The sequence below is a fragment of the Bos grunniens genome, chromosome 23 (assembly GCF_055505025.1).
Source record: "Bos grunniens cultivar Pamir isolate PY7600 chromosome 23, Bosgru_T2T1.0, whole genome shotgun sequence".
NCBI classification, from domain to species: domain Eukaryota; kingdom Metazoa; phylum Chordata; class Mammalia; order Artiodactyla; family Bovidae; genus Bos; species Bos grunniens.
Window position 1 is genome coordinate 47,814,558 of NC_141187.1, and position 22,168 is coordinate 47,836,725.

A 22,168-nucleotide genomic window follows, 5' to 3' on the forward strand; every position below is an offset into this window, starting at 1 on the left:
GTTTACAGCGTGTCTCTTGGTCCCTTCTCAGGAATACCTTTCCAGGCTTGATGAGACTTGCACGGCGCTTCCTTTGGTGGAAGAACCCGGTGACGCTGGTTTCTCCTGATGCGATTCGGTGGGTGGTTTCTCCGGGTCCACGTTGCCTCCTTTCCAGTTAGGAATGCAGTTTGGTTTCCGCCGTCACTGCCAGCAGCCGCGGTTGTGCTCTGCCTTGATTAGGTTCTAAAACACAGCTAAGCTGCTGTGACTGCTCCTGCTGTACTTTTGGCAGCATCAGCGTCGCAATGCGGGCTCCAAGTGACGCACACACGTCAACGTGTAGCTCCTGCTTTCCAGGCTGGTCCCGTGGCCTCTTCTCAGGCTAGCCAGCCGGAAAGCTCTCATTGTCACTCTGCAACCTGTCACCAGGTTGATCTATTACTCAGCCCTTTGCTTTAGAAAGCTGCTTATTTTTAATTGCTTGCTATGAAAGGTATGTTTCTGGGTATTTTTTTTTTTTTGGCAAAAATTCCATGATTTATCAAAGTCTGTCTTTTCTGAAGGTTGGATCCTTCTAGATTGCCTTCGAACCTGATTTTTTTTTTCTTTTTTTCCTTCATATTTGCTGATATTCCTTTTCAGGCCTCTTCTAATTATCTCTAGTCACATACAAAATTGTGTACAATAAGCTTTTTTTTTTTTCTTTAGGATGAAATGAGATAATTCTTTTAAAATAGAAGATGCAATTTTAAATAAATCTTCAGATTTTGAAAAAAATGTGGAATTTTTATAGTTGTAGATATTGCAAAGTCTGAAGGGAAAGAAAGACAAGAGAATCTAAGTAAGGAAACTACTCTTTATGAAGAGGGAATTGGTTCCAAACTCTGGAAAGTCTTCTTGGGAAACCAGTCACAATCTAATCAGTAACAGTGACCCTGAGACATGTCCCATGCGCATTGCTTCATATAGGACCATTTCTTTGTATCATGTATTACCAAAGGAATTTTTTTAATATGCACCCCAAACTGTACCTGTTGATAATTTCTTTTAATGTGTAGACCCTTTAAAAAAAATCCGTCCTTCTCATCTCTTAATTTACATCTTATGCCATATTGCCCTAGGAATAAGCCAAAACTCCTTTTACAGGAATTCTTCCACATCCCTTAAAATATAGTTAAGAACTTCACAGTGGTCAGCAGACCAAACTATAATATGATAAACATAGAGTTAAGTGATGAAAATCTTATTTCATTGTTTTAAAATATGTTTGCTCTTTAAAGTGGGTAAAATACAGTTTAAAATCTTTATTAAGATGCAATTTACATACCTTCATGCCAACTCATTTAAAGTGCCCAGATCAGTGTTCTCTCTCATGTTTACAGAGAAACCTAATTTCAGAATATTTTCATCACCTCAAATACTGTCATGGAAATGGAAACATTGATTTAAAAATAGAGCTCATAGAACTTGAGATTGCTGGGAATATAGATATGTATATATATATATTTTCTATTTTGGATTCCAGTTTAAGGAACAAAGTTCCAGGTACTTAAGGTGTACAGGGGAGATCTGGGTTGATTCTACAGCGTTCAACCTCATATAACCCTCTTGGTACCTGGACATTTGTTTTTCCTCAGATATACACTTAACATTTCTAGCTCTAGGCTTTGCCATCTTTGGTTCTTCTCTTGTTTGGCTGGATGCCAAGGCTTGATAAGCAGGAGTCACTCTCCTATAAATTCCTACGAGTTTTCAGGTAGATTCCATGGTGACAAAATATTACTGCTGTTCCCTCATCTCTTTTAAGAAATCAAACTACTGCCTAGAATACTTGGATTCTCAGAATTTAGAAGTAACTCCATATGTACACATAATCTATATTCTCTTTTATAATATGAGAATCCAAGCATTCTTTCTTTCCCCCTAAGATTTTTTTAAGGCATTTTAGAGCAACATAGCCTGTAAGATTTTGACCCCAAGATTCAGTTATAAATGCCAAAAAACGTTATTAATAGTATTAGTTTTCGTCTTCTCTTGAGCCTCATACAATGCTGTTGATAGTCTATTGTTGCATACCATGCCACCACGGAAGGAGAATGGACAGTACAGATCATCAGCGCTGAAAAGTAACTGGTTCTGTTACTATAACAGTACTTTTCTGAGAATCATTTTATTTGCTATAGCTTTAGGGTCATTCCAAATACCAAAATTTTGTTAGGATTTTTTTTTTCCCCAGGAGAAATGTAGAACAATTTGTCTTGTAACAGACGTATTCACTATGTGTAAATGATGGTGGAGACGGACACAGTGAGTAGTTGAATATCATCTTCTTCATCACCACACCTGGAAGGGAGTTGTTATTTTCTGCAATCCTTAAACAGATAAACGATTTCCCCTGAGTCCAAGAAGAGTTGTGAAGGAACATTGCACTTTACTGAAAATTTTGCCACAGCTCATGAAAGCTTCATTGTCATAAACTAATGTAGTTGATCATCTTCAAGATGGTTTCCCATGTCCAGGAATAAGTACTGCATCTCTTTTTGTCTTCTTTTTTTCTCGGTTTCTCCTAGATCCTTTGTGTCTATCAAGAAATCTGCTGAGAATTCACTGAAGGAAAGTCTGTCACCTAGGGGCTGGCATAAATAGAAGTGAACCTTCAGAGTTTCTGTCCCATTTGCAGTGCTAATTACTTTCGGTTCTTGTTGGCAGGACACGCTGCATATACTGTATCGTGTACCCTGACTTAGCTTACAGTGTAATTCATTTGCCTGCTCTTCACCAAGAAAAATTCATATCCCATGTAAGCTCTACAAATAAAAAATGACATTCAGTTGTTCAGGAGAGTAGCATATAAACACCATCATTTCTCAAGTTTGTTGTTTTGTTTTGGTATAAGGATGTGTGCGTGCCCGCTCAGTTGTGTCCGACTCTTTGCGACCCTATGGGATTTTCCCAGCAAGAATACTGGAGTGGGCTGCCATTTCCTCCTCCAAGATAGAAGGGAGGATATCTTGACCTTCCTGACCCAGGGATAGAAGCTGCATCTCTTGAGTCTCCTTCATTGCGGGCAAATTTTTTACTCCTGAGCTATGGGGGAAGCCCTGTAGGGATATGGGGTCCCTGCTGCTGCTGCTGCTGCTAAGTCGCCTCAGTCGTGTCCGACTCTGTGCGACCCCATAGATGGCAGCCCACCAGGCTCCCCCGTCCCTGGGATTCTCCAGGCAAGAACACTGGAGTGGGTTGCCATTTCCTTCTCCAGTGCATGTAAGTGAAAAGTGAAAGTGACGTTGCTCAGTCGTGTCTGATTCTTAGCGACCCCATGGACTGCAGCCTACCAGGCTCCCCTGCCCACGGGATTTTCCAGGCAAGAGTACTGGAGTGGGGTGCCATTGCCACCAAATAAATTCGTGTCTATTTTATGTATTGAATTCACAGAGAAGGTAAATCACCTCTTCTCTGCATGAATCAATATTAGAGAAAAGTTTAACACAATTCACCTAACAGTTTAGGTAGTGTTAATCCTTCCTTCCTTCCTCTCTTCCTTCTTTGTTTTCTTCATTCCCTCCTTTCTTCTCTTCCTTTCTGTCTTCATTCTTTGAAACATTCTGTACATAGCCACTTTCTTATTGTTGGGCAGAAACCAAAGATACAACACAAAACCCTCATGGATAAGCCCTGTGTAAGCCAGTCTACTATGATGGTGTTGGTAACGGCTACTCTTTCTTTGAAATGATCCTGTCAACCACTTCTATTCCCCATTTTCGATATTCAGGAAAATTGCCATGAGTACATTTTTACAGAGGAATATCATAAAGAAACATGGTAGCACTAGCTACACAATTGAATTGAAGCACTTTATACTGACTGTATCTTCCAACCTCCAGACTTAGCCAAAGCTCTCATTTCTGAATATGCACTACAATGGTGGGAGAGGCCTTTGTATTTAAATTTTTTAAGCCTAATCATTATGAGTTTATTGGCTTCACAAATGATAGTCTGTTCAAATTGGTTTTTTATTAATAGATCTATCAAAGGGGGAATAAATATGATTTTCATGTGTTTAAAAAACACAGAGACACTCAGTGTTTCTTTATGTGATTCTTCTATGTTTTTTATGAAGTGTTCCCCAGCCCCAACTAAATTTATACTTGCATCCCAGTGATTAATGAAGTACAATAAATTTTGCTTTTAGGTAATTAGAATGAAAGGGAATGTTTATACCTGCCTTGATTCTGGGTGAAGAATCATCTTATGTTGTAAGACCGTTGTACAAATATATAGATGTCAGAGTTTGGACAGATGATCATAAGAAAACAAAAGTTCTCTAGAGAAGGATATACCTTTTCCTTGGCTTGTTTGTTATTATTTTTAACCCCAAAGATTTTACTTCTATGATCAAAGAGTTCTTTAAATATCCTTGAAAATATAATCAAGTTGTAGATTTTCACTGAAAATATTAAAAGGAAAGAGAGTATATCATGTTAGCATCATACATTAGGATCTTTAACACATTGTCAGGATTATTTTGTTTGTTCCTTAGAGAAGCTCTGAGGTAATAAGATCAGACAATTTCACAGGTGAGGGAAATGAGTGAGACAGCAAGCTGACTTGTCCATCATAATAAACGTCAGATCCAGGGCTAAAATCTGGAGCGTTTCACCAGGCATGATCTTTGCAAGTATCAGAATGTTTCAGGAAAGGGATGAAAACTTCCTGAATAAGAATATTTTTGTCTTTTACATTTTTAGCAAATAATGTATAAGTAGGTTATATACCATTTCGCCCTCAATATGTAATTTAGAAATGATAAATGGTAAGAGGACCTCTATGAGATGTTCAACCCAGGAATCTCAGCTTATCTGCCAAGACATCAAGAGTCAAGAGTTTTCTGTTTTTTATTCTATGCCAACTCAGAATTGCAGTATTATTCTGCAAACTCTGATTGAGCATAGGGCCTGCTTCTACTGGTAAGATCTAGTAAAGGAATACTTGGAAGATCTTAATGAAGTCTTTAGGAAGGAAGACTTTTCCAGATCATAGAAGACCACTTAAAGTCCAGAATTCAGAAACATATTTTTTACCTGAATCCTGTAATTCTAATGGATAAAGATTTCAAAGTCATATTAATACTTCATGTATCTCAACATATTTAGGTAGATGACAATAATAAAGATATCTTCCTGAAACAAAATGTCTTAGAAAGTAGACTAAAATATGTTTTTTGCTCACAAAGAGCTAATGATAAGACTGAGACCTGATACTAAAAGAATGGCCAATTCTGTGTGAAGTAAGAAAATCAATCCAAGCAGTTACTGGGCTTCACTGTCGTCATTCAAACAGATTCACTGTTTGGACAAGTACATCAGCCCAACAAGTAAGACATTGGAAGGTAACACATCTCACAAAACAGTCTTGAGAATCTAAGTAGTAGACGGTAGATCCTTTCTCTCTTGGCCTCTCTTTCAAGATTCTCTTGGGTTGGTGAAGAAAAACGTGTAGCATAAAAATGTAGTGGGTGGGTTTCAAGGCCCAAGGAAGAAATAGCCATGAAAATGCATGAAATCACCCAGTGCATCTGTTTTCAGCCCCTTTACCTTTAAATATAGAAGAAGATCTTTTAACATAGTGGTATATTTACTTCCTTCTCAGTAACCTAAAGGAGGTTAGGTTAGGTTATCTCAATAACCTAGAAGAGAGACTAAAGGAGTCTCTCAGCTCAGATATCACCAAAAACGTGTAACCCAAGTCAAAATTGCTTGCTGAAGGACTTCCCTGATGGTGGAGGACTTCATGCTTCCACTGCAGGGGGCAAGGTTTGGTCTCTGGTCAGAGAACCAAGATTCTGCATGCCACACCTTGTGGCCAAAAGATTTTTAAAAATTGCTTGTAGATTCAATATGTGCACTTTACCCCACTTCTGAGCAGGAGACACCACTAATTCCCCCCTTTTATATGTTGTTCAGTTGCTCAGTTGTGTCCAACTGTTTGGGACCCCATGGACTGCAGCGCGCCAGGCTTCTCTGTCCTTCACCATCTCCCAGAGTTTGCTCAAACTCATGTCCATTGAGTCATTGATGCCATCCAACCATCGCATCCTCTGTCATCCCCTCCTTCTCCTGCCTTCAGTCTTTCCCAGCATCAGGGTCTTTTGCAATGAGTCGACCGTTTGCATCAGGTAGCCAAAGTTTTGGAGCTTCAGCTTAAGCATCAGTCCTTCCAATGAATATTCAAGGTATAAATATATATAAAACATCACAATTGTCATCCCTTAAGTGGTTTCCCTCACCCCATATTGTTCAAGGTTTTTAGAGTATTTACAGACATCACATGGTTATTTACTTGTTTGTTTTGCCACAACCAGTGATTTCCTGGCCAAAGGTCTTTGAGTTTCTCTCCCCTGAATCTTCTCATTTCTCTTGCTGTTTCTTTACCATGACAACACATCTCTCTCACTGCTCTTTCTCTCTCTCTCTCTGTCTCACACACACACACACACACACTCGGCCCCTTTGAGCGAGTGTTCCCTCCTTCTCTCCCCCTTTATACTGTCTCCTTAATTCCACTCAGTATAAATCACTGCATAAGGTATAGGACTGAAGACTTGGGAGCCCCAAACCCCTGCTGTTAAGCACAGGTTTATAGACTTGTTATTTTCATTACTGCTTTATAAACGACAGTGTTTGAAGCAATGTGTAGGTTAAGTAAGAGAACACCGAGGATTTCCATTGCTTGGATGTTTGGAAGCTATGGTCTTGAAAAGCACATGTGAGCTTTTGTATGGAGAAAAACCATACTTGAAATAAATTAGCACAGCTTTCAAGATTCAATTTGAATTTAAGGACACTTCACTGCAAGCGTAGATGACAATGTTGTAAGTCTGTATATTACTGAATTTTGAGCAAGAAGTTGAAGTCCTGACATAGTAGGTTGAAAAGAACTGGTGCAAAAAGGAGAAAGAACATTTTCAGACTTAGTTTAGAATTTGTGTCTATATTTAGGCTTTCTTGTTTATTTATCACTAAATCATATGTATTTTCTTTTATTGAATGGCAATATTCTCTTAAAGGAAGAGGGAAAATTACTTAATTTTTATAATTTGTGATTGTGGACTCTCTTGGATATCTTCTTTAAGTCATTTGATATAAATGAATGTGACTGTGAATATCACCATTTATATTATAAGATATATCTAGGGTGTATTGTATTACTTCCTTTTACAAAGTTTAGTATTTAACCTAGAATGCTTTTATATCCTCCGATTAAAGAATGTCTTCTCTAGCTAAGGGCCTCCCCCGTGACTCAGCGGTTAAGAATCTGCGGCCAATACAGGAGATGCAGGTTCGATCCCTGGGTCAGGAAGATCCTCTGGAGAAGGAAGTGGCGACCCACGCCAGTATTCTTACCTAGAAAATCCCATCGACAGAAGAACCTGAGGGGCTACAGTCCATGGGATCATAAGGAATCGGACACAACTTAGCGATTAAACAAAAACAACTTCAGCTAATTCTATACAAGTGCTTTTCTGGGTCCTGGCATATTTATCCACACAGTGCTGCCACTCATCTCCTGCTGCTTCCGCTGCCACTGAAAATAGCTTAATAATAAGTGCCTTCACATATATAATTTTAATGAATTGCTGTAACTTTTATTTTCCTGTTCGATGATCATACAAAGACTTAAGAGACGCTCTGAGATTTGAACAGTGTCTAGTAAAAGGCAAAGTGAAAGTGAAAGTTGCTCAGTCGTGTCGGACTCTGCAACCCCATGGATTATACAGTCCATGGAATTCTCCAGGCCAGAATACTGGAGTGCGTAGGCTTTCCCTTCTCCAGGGGATCTTCCCAACCCAGGGACTGAAGCCAGGCCTCCCACAGAAAAAGGCAAAACCTGGGATGAAACTTGGATCTTTTGGTTTTAGCACCTATGTTCTCTCTCTTCTCTTCACAGTTATTTGAATTCGAGAATAATAATGTATAACATTATTTTTTCACTAAAGAAATGGGGACAGAGGTTGCTAGTTTGTTGCATATGATACAATTAAAAGTACTAATTTTTTAAATTAGACATTAAGGATAATTTGTTTTATTTTTAAAATCTTATTTGTTTATTTATTTACTTGTGGCTGTGCTGGGTCTTTGTTTCTCTAGTTGTGGTGCACGGGCCTCTCTTGCGATGGAGCATGGGCTCTAGAATGTGCGGGCTCCCGTAGCCAAGGCTCCCGGGCTCCAGAGCACAGGCTCAGTAGTTGTGGGTCATGGGCTTAGTTGCTCTGTGGCACGTGGGATCTTCCCAGACCAGGGATCGAACCCATGTCTCCTGCACTGGCAAGTGAATTCTTTACCACTGAGCCACCAGGGAAGCCCCAGGATGATTTTGACGTCTAGGCTACCACCTACCTTTTGCAAATGTTGAATATGTATATCACTCACCATAGTAAGTTATAATCTTTGTGAGAAAATACCCAACTTGAAGTTCCATCCCTAACTTCAAAGAACACATAGTTTTATTAGAATAGGCAGAAACTGTAGACATCCTTTAAAAAAAGTAGGGAACAATTTGGGGCAATTATTAATGTGATAATGGGTCATCGGTTCCATAGGAGTTGAAGCATCGGAGGACCACATCAGATAGCAATGCTGTGAGAGAACTCGTTTCCTTTTTGAAAATCACAGGAAAAAACCCTCTAAAGCTTCAACACTGAAAACGTAATCTCCATGTGTGGATACTGGATGAATCATATGATTCCAGCAGTGCCTCCCCATGTCACCTCCTTTTAAGGTTCTCACCTGAGTTACTGCTGTGACCCAGGTGAAATGCAAATACCTTCCTCCCACTTTCAAATTCTAGTAGAAGTGTGGATAAACTTTCCTTTCCTTGGATATTTCTACATAGTAATCCTCAACTTACAGAAGAATTTGTTAAATACTTAGCCAGCAGGGAAACAAATGAAAATGGAAAATTTCTCAAGCTTACAGCCCAGTTTATGATCCTGCTAATTTACTCAGTGGGAAGACCCTGCCCTATTAAATATCACTTTGCAGACACAGCTACCACACCTTTACTCTAAACAGCCCCTATAAATTTTTAGGAACTTCCTACTTCCTTGCTTTTTAACTCCCAGTTTGCTGCTGAACAAAGGAAACTCTTTACAACCAATAAGATTGGAAATGATCTCCCAGGGATCCTTGGTGGTGGCAAACCAGGATCTTTATTGAGTTCATTTTCTGGGTTGAGAGACACATTCCAGCACCCCTTCTCCCAAAACCCAGGAGGTTTGCAAAGCTATAGTGACTGACGGGCTGAATAATCTGAATTCAGGGAGAAATTCACTTCTTGTCTTTCTGGGAACAGAATTATCCCATGACAAGCTCAGTGATACAGAACTGTCATCCAAGTATTAAGGCATTCCTACAATACGAAATACCGGAAAACAGAAAAGTAGAGTCACTGTACTGTTGGATCATTTTAATAGTAAGGGAACAATTTGAAGATACAGAAGTTTTCATATGAAAGATGAAATATGAGCGAGGAGGCACTCATATTTAATATGATATCTTGAGCCTGTTACATTTCTTAAAATAACTTTATTTTACCAAGAATAGGAAATGTGCTTCCTAATGAACCTTTAATCAGCAAGCTTCTTAATTAAAAGAATATGAAGAAAGAGAGGAAGGGAAGCAGGAGGTGCTTTTAGACAGGTCATCCCTCATTCCAAGAGGCATCATGTTGCTTACAACATCAATAAACTTGCTTCTCTTTAAAAGAATTATTTAGTCTGCAAGCAGCAAATAAAATTTTATTTTTTCCTCACATGTAAAGTTTATCACAGGCAGACCACCAGACTGTAGCTAAAAAAATCAAAACCCCAAAAACCTCAGGGCTTATTTGATGTTAGAGATGAGAATATTAAAATTCACATATGGGTTAAGATTACATGTGTCAATTTCCTTTCATAAAAGTCACTATAGAAATTGGAATCTTGTATGTTTCATCATGTGTATTTATTTGTAAAATTAAAAAGTATATGTGTAATGTTTATCAAGGAACCTTCACAGCTGTTAGATATTTGATGAAACCTCGCAAAGGATAAATCACAGAATTATCCTAGAGAATGTGCCATATGACTAAGTAATGGGAGACGGAATCTGAACTCTTGATGCATAGAAGCTGGCTCTCAGAAACGTTACGGCAAGTGCAGGTCATCTGACAAAGTAGCTGTATGTAAAGTCTCAGGAGAAGAGAGATGGATGCTGGGACAAATTAAAAGTAATGGCTAAAAACTTCCCCAATCTGATAAACTATATTCATTTAAGATTCAAGAAGCTCAGCAAATTCAACCAAGATAAGCTCAAAATAAACTGCACTCTGAAACATAATTAAGTTTTGCTGGAAAAAAAAAAATCAATCCTGAAAGGAGCCAGAGAAAAGTGACACATTACACACAAGGGGTTTCTAAGAAACAAGGCAGATGCAGTCAAAGAATATCTTTAAGATGTTGGAAAAAAAAACCTGTCAGGTAAGAATTCTGTATCCAATTAATATATCCTTTAAGATTGAAAGATAAATAACATATCCTCTTGTAAAGAAAAACTGAGAGAATTCATCCGATAAGCTACCGAAGATGGGCTGCAAGAAGTTCTTCAGGCTGAAGTGGAATGATACCAGAAGAAAACTAGAACCCTTAGGAATGATGGTAGAAGAACAGAAATGTTATGTATCTTGGTAAATATAATAGACTATTTTTCTCTGCTGTAGACTTCTATAAAATATCTGTATGTGTGTGTATGCTCAGTCATGTCTGACTCTTTGTGACCCCATGGCCTGTAGCCTGCCAGGCTCCTCTGTCCAAAGGATTCTTTAGGCAAGAATACTGGAGCTGTTGCCATTTCCACCTGCAGGGGATCTTCTCGACCCAAGGAATCTTATCTGTGTCTCTTGCATCTCCTGCACTAATAGGCTGATTCTTTACAACTGTGCCACCTGGAAAGCCCCCCATAAAATATGTATGATTATGTAAATGAGAAAAAACGTAACATTGTTTTATATATTTCAATATATGCAGACATAATAAATATAGCAATACTAATATAAAAGGTAGATAGCACAGAGACCTATATGTTTGCAAGCCCTCTATTTCACTTAAGATGGTAAAATATTAGCTGTAATAAACTATGAAAATTTAGGAACATACATTTATAATCCCTAGAATAAACACTAAAATAATGTACAATAAAAAATCCAAAATGTCGATTGAAATGGAATATAGGAAATATTCAAATACTCCAAAAGAAGACAGAAAAGGAGGAAATACTTTTTAAAAAATTATGACAAGGAGAAAAATAATAAAATGGTGCACTCAACTCCAACAAAATCAGTAACGAAATTATATTTAAATGGTCTAAACACACCAATTGAAAGCCAGTCTTGAGAAAGTCAAAGAGGAGAGTGAAAAAGTTGGCTTAAAGCTCAACATTCAGAAAACTAAGATCATGGCATCTGGTCCCATCACTTCATGGGAAATAGATGGGGAAACAGTAGAAACAGTGTCAGACTTTATTTTTGGGGGCTCCAAAATCACTGCAGATGGTGACTGCAGCCATGAAATTAAAAGATGCTTACTCCTTGGAAGTAAAGCTATGACCAACCTGGATAGCATATTCAAAAGCAGAGACATTACTCTGCCAACAAAGATCCATCTAGTCAAGGCTATGGTTTTTCCTGTGGTCATGTATGGATGTGAGTTAAACTGTGAAGAAAGCTGAGCACCAAAGAATTGATGCTTTTGAAGTGTGGTGTTGGAGAAGACTCTTGAGAGTCCCTTGGACTGCAAAGAGATCTAAACAGTCCATCCTAAAGGAGATCAGTCCTGTGTGTTCATTGGAAGGACTGATGCTGAAGCTGAAACTCCAATACTTTGGCCACCTCATGCGAAGAGTTGACTCATTGGAAAAGAGTCTTATGCTGGGAGGGATTGTGGGCAGGAGGAGTAGGGGACGACAGAGGATGAGATGGCTGGATGGCATCACTGACTCAATGGACATGAGTTTGGGTAAACTCCGGGAGTTGGTGATGGACAGGGAGGCCTGGCGTGCTGTGATTCATGGGGTCGCAAAGAGTCGGACACGACTGAGTGACTGAACTGAACTGAATGATCAAATCAGAAAAAATGCAGAACATGTATCCAAGTATATGCTGTTTATTAAAAATAACCACCCTTTCAATATAGTAATATAGATAGACTGTAAGTAAAATAATGGAGAAAAATTTAGAGATTGATGTGACTTTGATTTAATTTCTCATCCTAATTAGTATGAGCAGTGAGAATTACACTTTACAAACATGTATTATCCCTGGATCATTTTATGGCTTTACACTGACTCTACATAGAGGGGAAATAACACTGGAATTAAGGCAATAATAACCACATGGGCAAACCAAGCGCAGTACCCTGACATGGCCCCTAGGAAACAGCTCTTTTTGTTGCATGATGGTTGATATCACTGTATGCAGGTCAGTCATTGCTTTGAGGGATAAGCTCTGAATAGTTTCATTTATTTAAAAAAAAAGTCCCTCTCACTGGCTCACAATGGCCAAAAGAAGACTTCAGTAATCTCTACTCCAGTCACTACAATCATTGTGCCCAAGATTTTCTAATACATCTGATTGAAATCTGCTTTGTTTGTACAAGATCAACCTCACTTTGAGTACACAAACACTAACAAAAAAACTTGAGTGATAATATTAATGTTGTAATGTCATAATTCATAAATGGTACCATACTGTCATAAATGTAAGTTCTTTTTGGCACACCACCTAGGAAATTTCTTCTCAAATGCACATTTAATATTGTAATAACTCATATTCTGAATAATAAAACAAAAATTATTTTCAATATTTCTTCTCTGAAGAAATGAATATATTCCCAGAAGTTCACACTGTCTCCCTGAATTTTTAAAGGCAATATCTTAACGTTGATAATATTAAAATTTATATTCTAAATAATATGTACAAATACCTTATAACTATTCACTGCCATGTAGTTGCAGTAGCACATGAAATTAACCTCCCCAAGGAGTATGTTGATTCCACTCTCCTAAAGCCAATCCGTAAAAAGCTCAGCTTTGAAGTTAGAACTGGGATGGAGAAAGACATACTTTCTTTCTATCCTGAAAAGGCTTGCTCGTTCTTGCTCTTTTGGAATTGGTAGATAGGAGCGAGAGGCGTAGGATCAGAAGAAACAGAGGCGAGTTCTAAAATATGTTGTTTTCTATCTTCTATTCTCATCTTTGGTCCAGAGAGGAGGTGGGTTAAAGTAGCTGATTGAATCTCGAATCCCATATCCTCCCCCTGTCCCTTATCCTACAAAATTTAAGATTGTACTAAAAAGTAGGGTACAAAGTATATGGTAGAAGTAAGATTTCCTATTACTGGAAGTATGGGAACAGATCTAGGAAGATCTCCTGCCATAAACAGAGAAGCTGGAAAGGAACCTGAGTTGAAAAGCACCCACTGTGGCCCTTCCACAGTATCAGCAAGATCAGGGCTTGGCTGGAGGTGACGACCCAAACACAGAGGACTTACAGCAACGTCAATAAAGGCTGACAGTTAACTGAATTATCCGAGGACCACGACTGGGTTCTGACCATGGTGAGAGCCATCAGCTGGGCAAGTGGTGAGCAGGCAATAAGGGAACTGGACTTAATGACTGGAAGAGGTGAAACACCACGGAGAACCAATGCCCGTTTGCCCTCGTCCTGCACGTCACCTAAGTGTTTGTATTCCCACAAGTCTCCAAGGAATCTCTTCTGGCTCTTTGGAGAGAAGCAGAGTGACAGGGGAGAAAATTCTAAAAGTAATAAATGAATGAGCTCTTCATAAAGATCTCTATGATGTAGCTTTTATGAATTGGGTGGGTTTAGAATGTGAAGAACATGGAATGAAAGTTGACAACCGGATGTTAAGAGTGAGCAACTGGGAGACGGTGCAGTGGCATTTCCTGTGGTAATGGCAAAGACCAAGCAACTTCCTTTTCGAAGAAGCAGGGTGGGCTAGAAATCACTTCTATTCCAGCTATGTTACATTTGAGATGTCTGATAAAGGTACTTATGCAGATGGCAGGGGCTTCCCTGGTGGCTCAGATATTAAAGCATCTGCCTGTAACGTGGGAGACCCAGGTTTGATCCCTGGGTCAGGAAGATCCCCTGGAGAAGAAAATGGCAACCCACTCCAGTATTCTTGCCTGGAGAATCTGATGGAGGGAAGAGCCTGGTAGGCTACAGTCCATGGAATCGCAAAAAGTTGGACAGGACTGAGCTACTTCACTTCAATTCATGCAGATGTCAAATAGTTGGATACAAAATCTGCAGCTCACGGGAGAAGTCTGGGAAAGCAAGATAAGTTTGAAAGTCATCAACAGATGTTGTCGTTCAGTCACTAAGTCAAGTCCAACTCTGTCGTCTCACAGACTGCAGCCTGCCAGGCTCCCCGTCCACTATCTCCTGAGTTTGCTCAATTGAGTCGGTGATGCTGTCCAGTCATCTCCTCCTCTGCTGCCTCCATCTCCTTTTGCCTTCAATCTTTCCCAGCATCAGGGTCTTTCCTAATGAGTCAAGTCTTCACATAAGGTGGCCGAAGTATTGGAGCCTCAGCACCAATCCTTCCAATGAATATTCAGGATTGATTTCCTCTAGAATTGACTGGTTTGATCTCCTTGCAGTCCAAGGGACTCTCAAGAGTCCTCTCCAACACCACAGGCTGAAAGCATCAATTCACCAACACATAGATAGCAGTTGAAGTCTAGGAAGAAGATGTCAAGAGAGGGTTGAGAGTTGACAGGGAGAAGACCACTGTCCTAATGACGATGTGTAGAGGTCTTGTGAAGGAAAAGAAATGAGCGAAGGAGACTGCATGCCAGTGGTAGCTAAAATCAGTGTATGTTCCCCCAGAAAGGATTTAAAATGTTTGAGGCATTTATCACAGTCCGGTGGCAAAACACGGACTCAGTTGAGATAAAATTGCAAGGAAAAAATTGAGAACTTTTGTGATTCAGGTAATATTTTGGGCACAAAAGAGAGGAAAAATGATGAGAACTCAGAAAGACTGTGAGAATCAGATCCCTACGTTCTGTTTATTTCCACTCGAACTTGATGAATCTGGGGCAAAGCTTCCAAACTGAACAGCTGGAATATGATATCCATCATACACACTGTGGAAGCGAGAGCTCCCATAGCTTTTTATCCTGTGTATTAATAAGTCTTGGGGATGCGAAGGGAGAAAATTTAGTTAGGATAATGTTGTGTACTTCTATGTGGGATTATGAATCCTTAATGTTATTGTCTCTACTGATGTCTGTTGGAGTAGGAAGAGGCAGCTGGCTCTCTGTGGTTTTCACAAGAAGACATCCACCTCACCAGGCTATCACAGTGAGAAAAATTTTAAATGCATAAATGAAGATGGATCACGGTCCCAGTCCCATCGCTTCCCTTCGTGATGCTTTTTGCCCCGAGATCACACAAATGGATGGTTTTATGGCCACTCAACATAGCACAGCTGTAGATACAATATATAATACAACGAGAGATTGTTTGGAAATGGGGGGAGGGAATGGTGGAAACATTATCTGTGCAACGCTGTCGAGTTCAAAAGCGGTATGTGTCAGCCCATTGCATCCAGCACACACTGGCCATGTAACTTAGCGGTTCCCTACAGCTACTCTTCAATTATAGGCATGGCTCCTTAGAATGTTCTTGGCATAGTGTCTTTCTTTTCTTCTTCTTCTCTTTTTGAAATTTTATTTGTGCCAAATGCAAAAAAAAAAAAAAAAAGTTTGCTTCCATCCTTTGTCATTTTCTGCAGACCGTTTCCCTGAGACTAGGGCCAGCTGAAGCGCGCCCTGGTGTGAGGCGAGGCCACCGGAACACCAACCCGTTACACCAGACTCATCAAATGTGCAATTTTCCTTGCGATCCACTAATTTTCAAAAACAATGGAGTTTTACAGTCATTCATAAGGAAGCCCCAGGAGCACGGAACGCTATTGAAATTAAGCTTAGCATGTGAAAACATTATGTTCTTGCCTTCTAGTCCCTCTGCATTTACGCCTCTGCGCTGAGTGATAACATCGCTATAAAACCTTGCAGCAAAGCTGAATGTGTTACTCTGCTTCTACCTGGGGGGGTGAGGCCCCTGTAAATCTTGGCTCTTGCAGGATTCGAAGCTGATTAAAGCGTGCTGGCTTGCTCTGGAGCTCCGTTCCTTCCTGTGCTTTCACTGTCACTGCCAAATACCAGCGGTCCCTGACAGGGCTCCCCGGCCTGCCTCTGCCAAGTGAAATGTTTTGAAATTAAAAATCTGAAGAAATTGGTGCAGTGAATGCTTGATCAGGTGGTTTCTCCTTAGGAAACTGCTTAATGGGGAAAATTCAGCACAACCTCCCAGGGGCGGCCCAACACACACAGAACTTGAATTTAAAGAAACAGGATTTTTTTTGTTCTTAAATTTGATACAAATAGGCTCAAATGCCTCAAAGTAAAGACCTTTGTTTCTTGCAAAACTTATTTATTTTTTGAAAGATGTTTATTTGATCATTGATGAATACACACTCATTCTAGAAAATATTCAAGAGTGGACTAAAAGTAGAAAAGACATAATAGAAATGATCCATAATTTCCAGAAGTGAAAGTGAAAGTTGCTCAGTCATGTCTGACTCTACAGTCCATGGAATTCCAGCCAGAATACTGGAGTGGGTAGCCATTACCTTCTCCAGGGTTTTCCCGACCCAGGGATCAAACTCAAGTCTCCTGCATTGTGGGCGGATTCTTTACCAGCTGAGCTGCCAGGGAATCCCTCAAATCTCACCAAAATTTAGGTCATACTATATATATATACACACAGACACGCATATATATATGACAAATACTGGTGGCTAGGACAGCCTTGTGGGAAGCCTTGTGTTGGGAAGATCCCCTGGAGAAGGGGAAGTCTACCCACTCCAGTACTCAGGCCTGGAGAAATCTAAGGACTGCACAGTCCATTGGGTTGCAAAGAGTTGGACACGACTGAGTGATTTTCACTTTCACTTTCAGACAGTAAAAGAATCTACCTGTGATGCAAGAGACCCGGGTTCAGCTCCTGGGTCAGGAAGATTCCCTGGAGAAGGAAGTGGCAACTCACTCCAGTATTCCTGCCTGGAAAAATCCCATGGACAGAAGAGCCTAACAGGCTACAGTCCATGGGTGCATAGTCGGACAGGATTGAGTGACTAACACTAATTAACTAACTAATTAACTAGCTAACTATATATATATATATATATTCCAATATACTGAAAGCATTTTTCAGTGTTATTAAAGATTCTGAGAATATGAATTATTTGTATAAGAGTCCATTTCATGGAAGTACCAACACTGATATACTTTATTTCCTATTATTCAACATTTCGGAGAAGGAGATGGCACCCCACTCCAGTACTCTTGCCTGGAAAATCCCATGGACGGAGGAGGCTGGTGGGCTGCCATCCATGGGGTCGCTAAGAGTTGGACACGACTGAGCGACTTCACTTTCAGTTTTCACTTTCATGCACTGGAGAAGGAAATGGCAACCTACTCCAGTGTTCTTGCCTGGAGAATCCCAGGGACGGGGGAGCATGGTGGGCTGCCGTCTATAGGGTCGCACAGAGTCGGACACGACTGAAGTTACTTAGTAGCAGTAGCAGCATTCAACATTTAAGTACTTTCTTCCCTAATTGATGCTTTTGAATTGTGGTGCTAGAGAAGACTCTTGAGAGTTCCTTGGACCGCAAGGAGATCAAACCAGCTAATCCTAAAGCAAATCAACCCTGAATATTCATTGGAAGGACTGATGCTGAAGCTGAAACTCCAATACTTTGGCCACCTGATGCGAAGAGCTGACTCATTAGAAAAGACCTTTGATGCTGGGAAAGATGGAGGGCAAGAAGAGAAGAGGGCAACAGAGGATGAAATGGTTGGATGGCATCATGGACCAATGGACATGAGTTTGAGCAAACTCTGGGAGATAGTGGAGGACAGAGAAACCTCGCATGCTGCAGTTCATGGGGTCACAAAGAGTCAAACATGACTTAGTGACTGAACAGCCACACTCCTAATTTTACATTATCATGAATAATAAACAAAGGACATTTGTGTGCCTAAATCTGATCCACCTGTAATAATTTTCTTATGATCATTTTTTTTAACAGTAGAATTTCCAAGCCAAAAGATATAAAAAATTTGAAAGACCTATTATCAAGTTACTCCCTAGAAATGTAATAACATCATTAATGATTCAGGGTAATATGCATTTTAACCCATCATTAGCAGCACAAAGTATCACCGTTAAAAAAAAATTCCTTTGACAATCTGAAAGAGAATTTCATGATCTTAATTTGTAGTTTTGGGTTGGTAAAAAATATGAAAAATTCCACATGTTTAATGCCTATTTGTATGTCTTCTGTGAATTATTCACTTATGACATTTGCTATTTTTCTATTGGGGTTTTAGTGATTTTATTTTTTTAACTTGTCAGAGTCCATTATTGATTACAGCTATAACGTTTTCCTTTTGGCTCTCTTTTTTTGTTGTTGTTATTATAAGCAGGTTTCCAGTTTGTCACTAGCTTTTTAATAATGACTGATTTTTTTAATGAGCTTTAATTCTTAGTGACAAATTTTTCTTTCTGAGTTCTCTCGTTGTTGTTGTGACTTCTAAGGCTTTTTCTACCCCTCAAATTAGTTAATTAGTCTAAGATCATTACTGGATTTTTTTTTTCATGGTTTTACTTTAAACTTAAAAAAAACTGATCTATATGGGGATTTATTTTGGTGGTGGAATCATTAGAACCCAATGGAAAATTCGCCATTTCACTATCAGTCAAGCTTCTCTTAACGATTAAAGACATGTATGTACTAGAATTTATTTTGAAAGGCTAAATATTTTATTGCATAAATTGTCAAGTCTTGCGGGCCATAGCATTTTAACTGCTTCTCATTAATTTTCATCTAATCACACTACATTTTTCTCATCGCTCTACCATTTATGACATATGCCATTTTTTTCTTTCAGATGAAATTTAAAGTTGTCCAGTTAGAAAGAAAATATCAGAATTGTAACTGGAATTTTTTAACATTACAAGATAGTCCTCATAGTGCAATGTTCACTGATATTCACACCATGGGAGTGTGCAAAGCAAGAATTCTGTCCAGCTTACGTAAGGTTTTGTTAACACAGTGCTGTGCGTAGTCAACACTGTCTGGACAAATTAGCTTGTGAATATATTTTGTCAATAATCTTCTATCTAGGAAGAAATAACTTATCCATCATCATCTCAAAAACATTTATAGCTTGCAATCTATATTCCAGACATATAAAATAATTAACTAATTAATATCTTCATTTTTAGGTCCCTCAAGGAAACGGTATAGTGTTCTTTATATAGGTTAGATATATTTTAATATACTTTATAGTTATTTTAAATTTACTTTAAATAAAACCACTTAAAAAATTAGATCTTTTAATTGCTTGTGTTCTTAAATAGTAAAGTTACTGATTTAATAGGATTTTATTTTGTGTAGGATTTTTCTTTTAAACTCTCTTATTAATAAAACTAGAGTTTTCCTGTTTATTATTTTCAGTTGTTTGGAATAATAAGCAACTTTTGATCCATTGCTTATTCCTCAATGATTATATTCCTTATTTTAAATTCTTATCTTATTAAATTGAAATTGTCCATAATTTCAGAGCAATTTTAAATAGCACGAGTGGCAACGTGGTTTTCATTTATATTGGAGTACCTCTCGTGTTTTATTGCTGAAAATTACGTTGGCTCTTGGTTTAAGGTAAATTGCCTTTTTCATGTCAAATAAGGTTATTTTTTTTTTTTTTTTGGTTTTCTTTGAATTTTATCAGGAATGCACTGCCTTTAAAATTTTTCTTTTTCTTTTTTCTTTTAATGCTGTTTTCTGGGAGAATTTATATTTTCCCAGAATTTTTCATTTTTTATGGAGACTTACAAATCTGTTTACAGAATTGTATGTCACTCTAGTTATATACAAATCTCCATTTTCAGAGCTTGCATTTCTCTGGTATGCACACCCTCTTGCCATAAAAATAACTCCTCTCCCAAAAGCTATCAGGTGTTTCTGTGTCTCTTCAGGGAGACCTGGGTTTTCAAGAATAAGTCCTGTGAAGTCACACCACCTCATACTGTCCCCCTGCCTTCCTCCTTGCTTGCTGGGGCTGCCAGGGAGCCACTCCTTTCCACTGATATCACTCTACAAAGCCCAGGGTCTCCTCAAAGGCACCCATAGATAGACCCAATGTCTTATTTCGGCGAGCAAGAAAACTATTCTGTCAGCTTCCACTTCTATCTCATTGATCTCATAAGTGACATGTTGGTAGTGTTTCCAAGAGGTTATTCCTAAAACCTAGAGGTCTAGTCAGTTTTTCATGAACAAGGTTGCGAAGGGAGGAATGATCATTCAATTAAAAATGGGAATGGGAAGAGCAGACATCAACAAGAAATGACAATAACAGCACTTACCTCGTACTGGACGAGAGCATCTTGCTAAAGCAATTAGAATAGTGTCTGGCACCTTGCACGTGCTCAATAAATGAGTGCTATTAACCTTTCATATTACATTTTTATTTCTTTGTGAGCAGACTGAATTTGGCTTTTTAAAATCTAATATTAATTTTACTCTTTGATAAAAGAATTTATAATGTTTTGCACTATTCCCAGAATTTCCATTTACTAACTGATTCTCTCATCTTGTTTTATAAACTGTTGGATACTTTATCTTCTTTTGAATTTTCTTGATGCCGTGTTTTTTTTTTTTTGCTATCTGAAGTGTACACATTTTCTTATCTTTCAGTGATTTTTAAAGTATAATTACTATTTTGTAGTTTATAAATGGCTAAATATAAAAATTACTTATTTGAGCTTATGTGTTTATTTCTAATCTCTTTAAAAATTAGGAAAGAATAGATTATGTATTAAATGGCTGTTATTAACACTGTTTTGTGATAGAAAGCACCTTAAAACCATTTGTAAAACAAAGAAATATGTAAATAGTGCACTGAAATGAAACATGAAATTCAACTTTTTGGCAGATATTGTCCTAAATTGTTAGGATAAATTTACTTAAAAAGTGGTTTCCATTAACACTTTCACACATTTTTTTCTATTTTTTTCCTATAAATTTCTACATGGAACTTTATTCATATAACAAAATATATTAAATGCTAGTAAATGGAAAAGTGACTCCTTTTCAAGATGTAAAATACTCAAGCTAATAGCGACTTCAAACCATATAGATTTTTCCTATCAAATGTTAATACAAAATATACATTTAATTAAATTATAGCAAGCAATTAAAATCAGTGTGGGAATAATATAGAGGAAAAATATTAAGTATAGGGTAATGTACTTAACCTTATGTGACGTGAAGACAAGACACACTTACATTTTCCCTGTCCAACTCCTTGATATTTGTTCATAAGATCCTGGTAATTGAAAAAAGTTTTAGGTTTTGTTTTTAAAGGTGGCTTAGCTACTTTTCCAGGAATTGACAAGACCAGAATGTTCCCGTGTGTCTTAGCACCCTGCTGTCCCCTCCACACTGGTTTTCTTTCCCATTAGGGAGTGGCCAGTGTCGACTTCCTCTCCTGTACTTGGAGTCTAGTACCTCACTGCCATGACACTCAAGAAAAGAAAATATAGTAATAGCCTTTCAAAAGGACACTTTGGGAAAGGAATTCTATGCAATGAAGACAATAGTTGACATTATCGTGCTCAGAGCATTCCCACATTTTTACAAAATAATACTTTCCCTTTCAATAAGCAAATGGTCCGTGATTTCCCCAAGACTGAAGGTAATCTTATTTTTCATTCAAATTAAAATATGTGCATCAAGAGAAACACAAAAATGATGGTTTGCCTTCAAACACAGCATTCCTTTTCACTATTTTCATGTAAAAGTGTGGGTGTGCAGTCTCAAGTATAATAGTGTGTTAAATGGACAAGAGGCTGAGTTTAAAGACATCATCAATGGTGGCCTCATCATTTTTCATTTAATTTGCTTTTTGCTGAAGTCCGGAAATCTCTACTATGTGATGAGATGTGGTGTCCTTAGGAAGCCTATGACAATGTGGGAGAGATAAGACATTAATGTA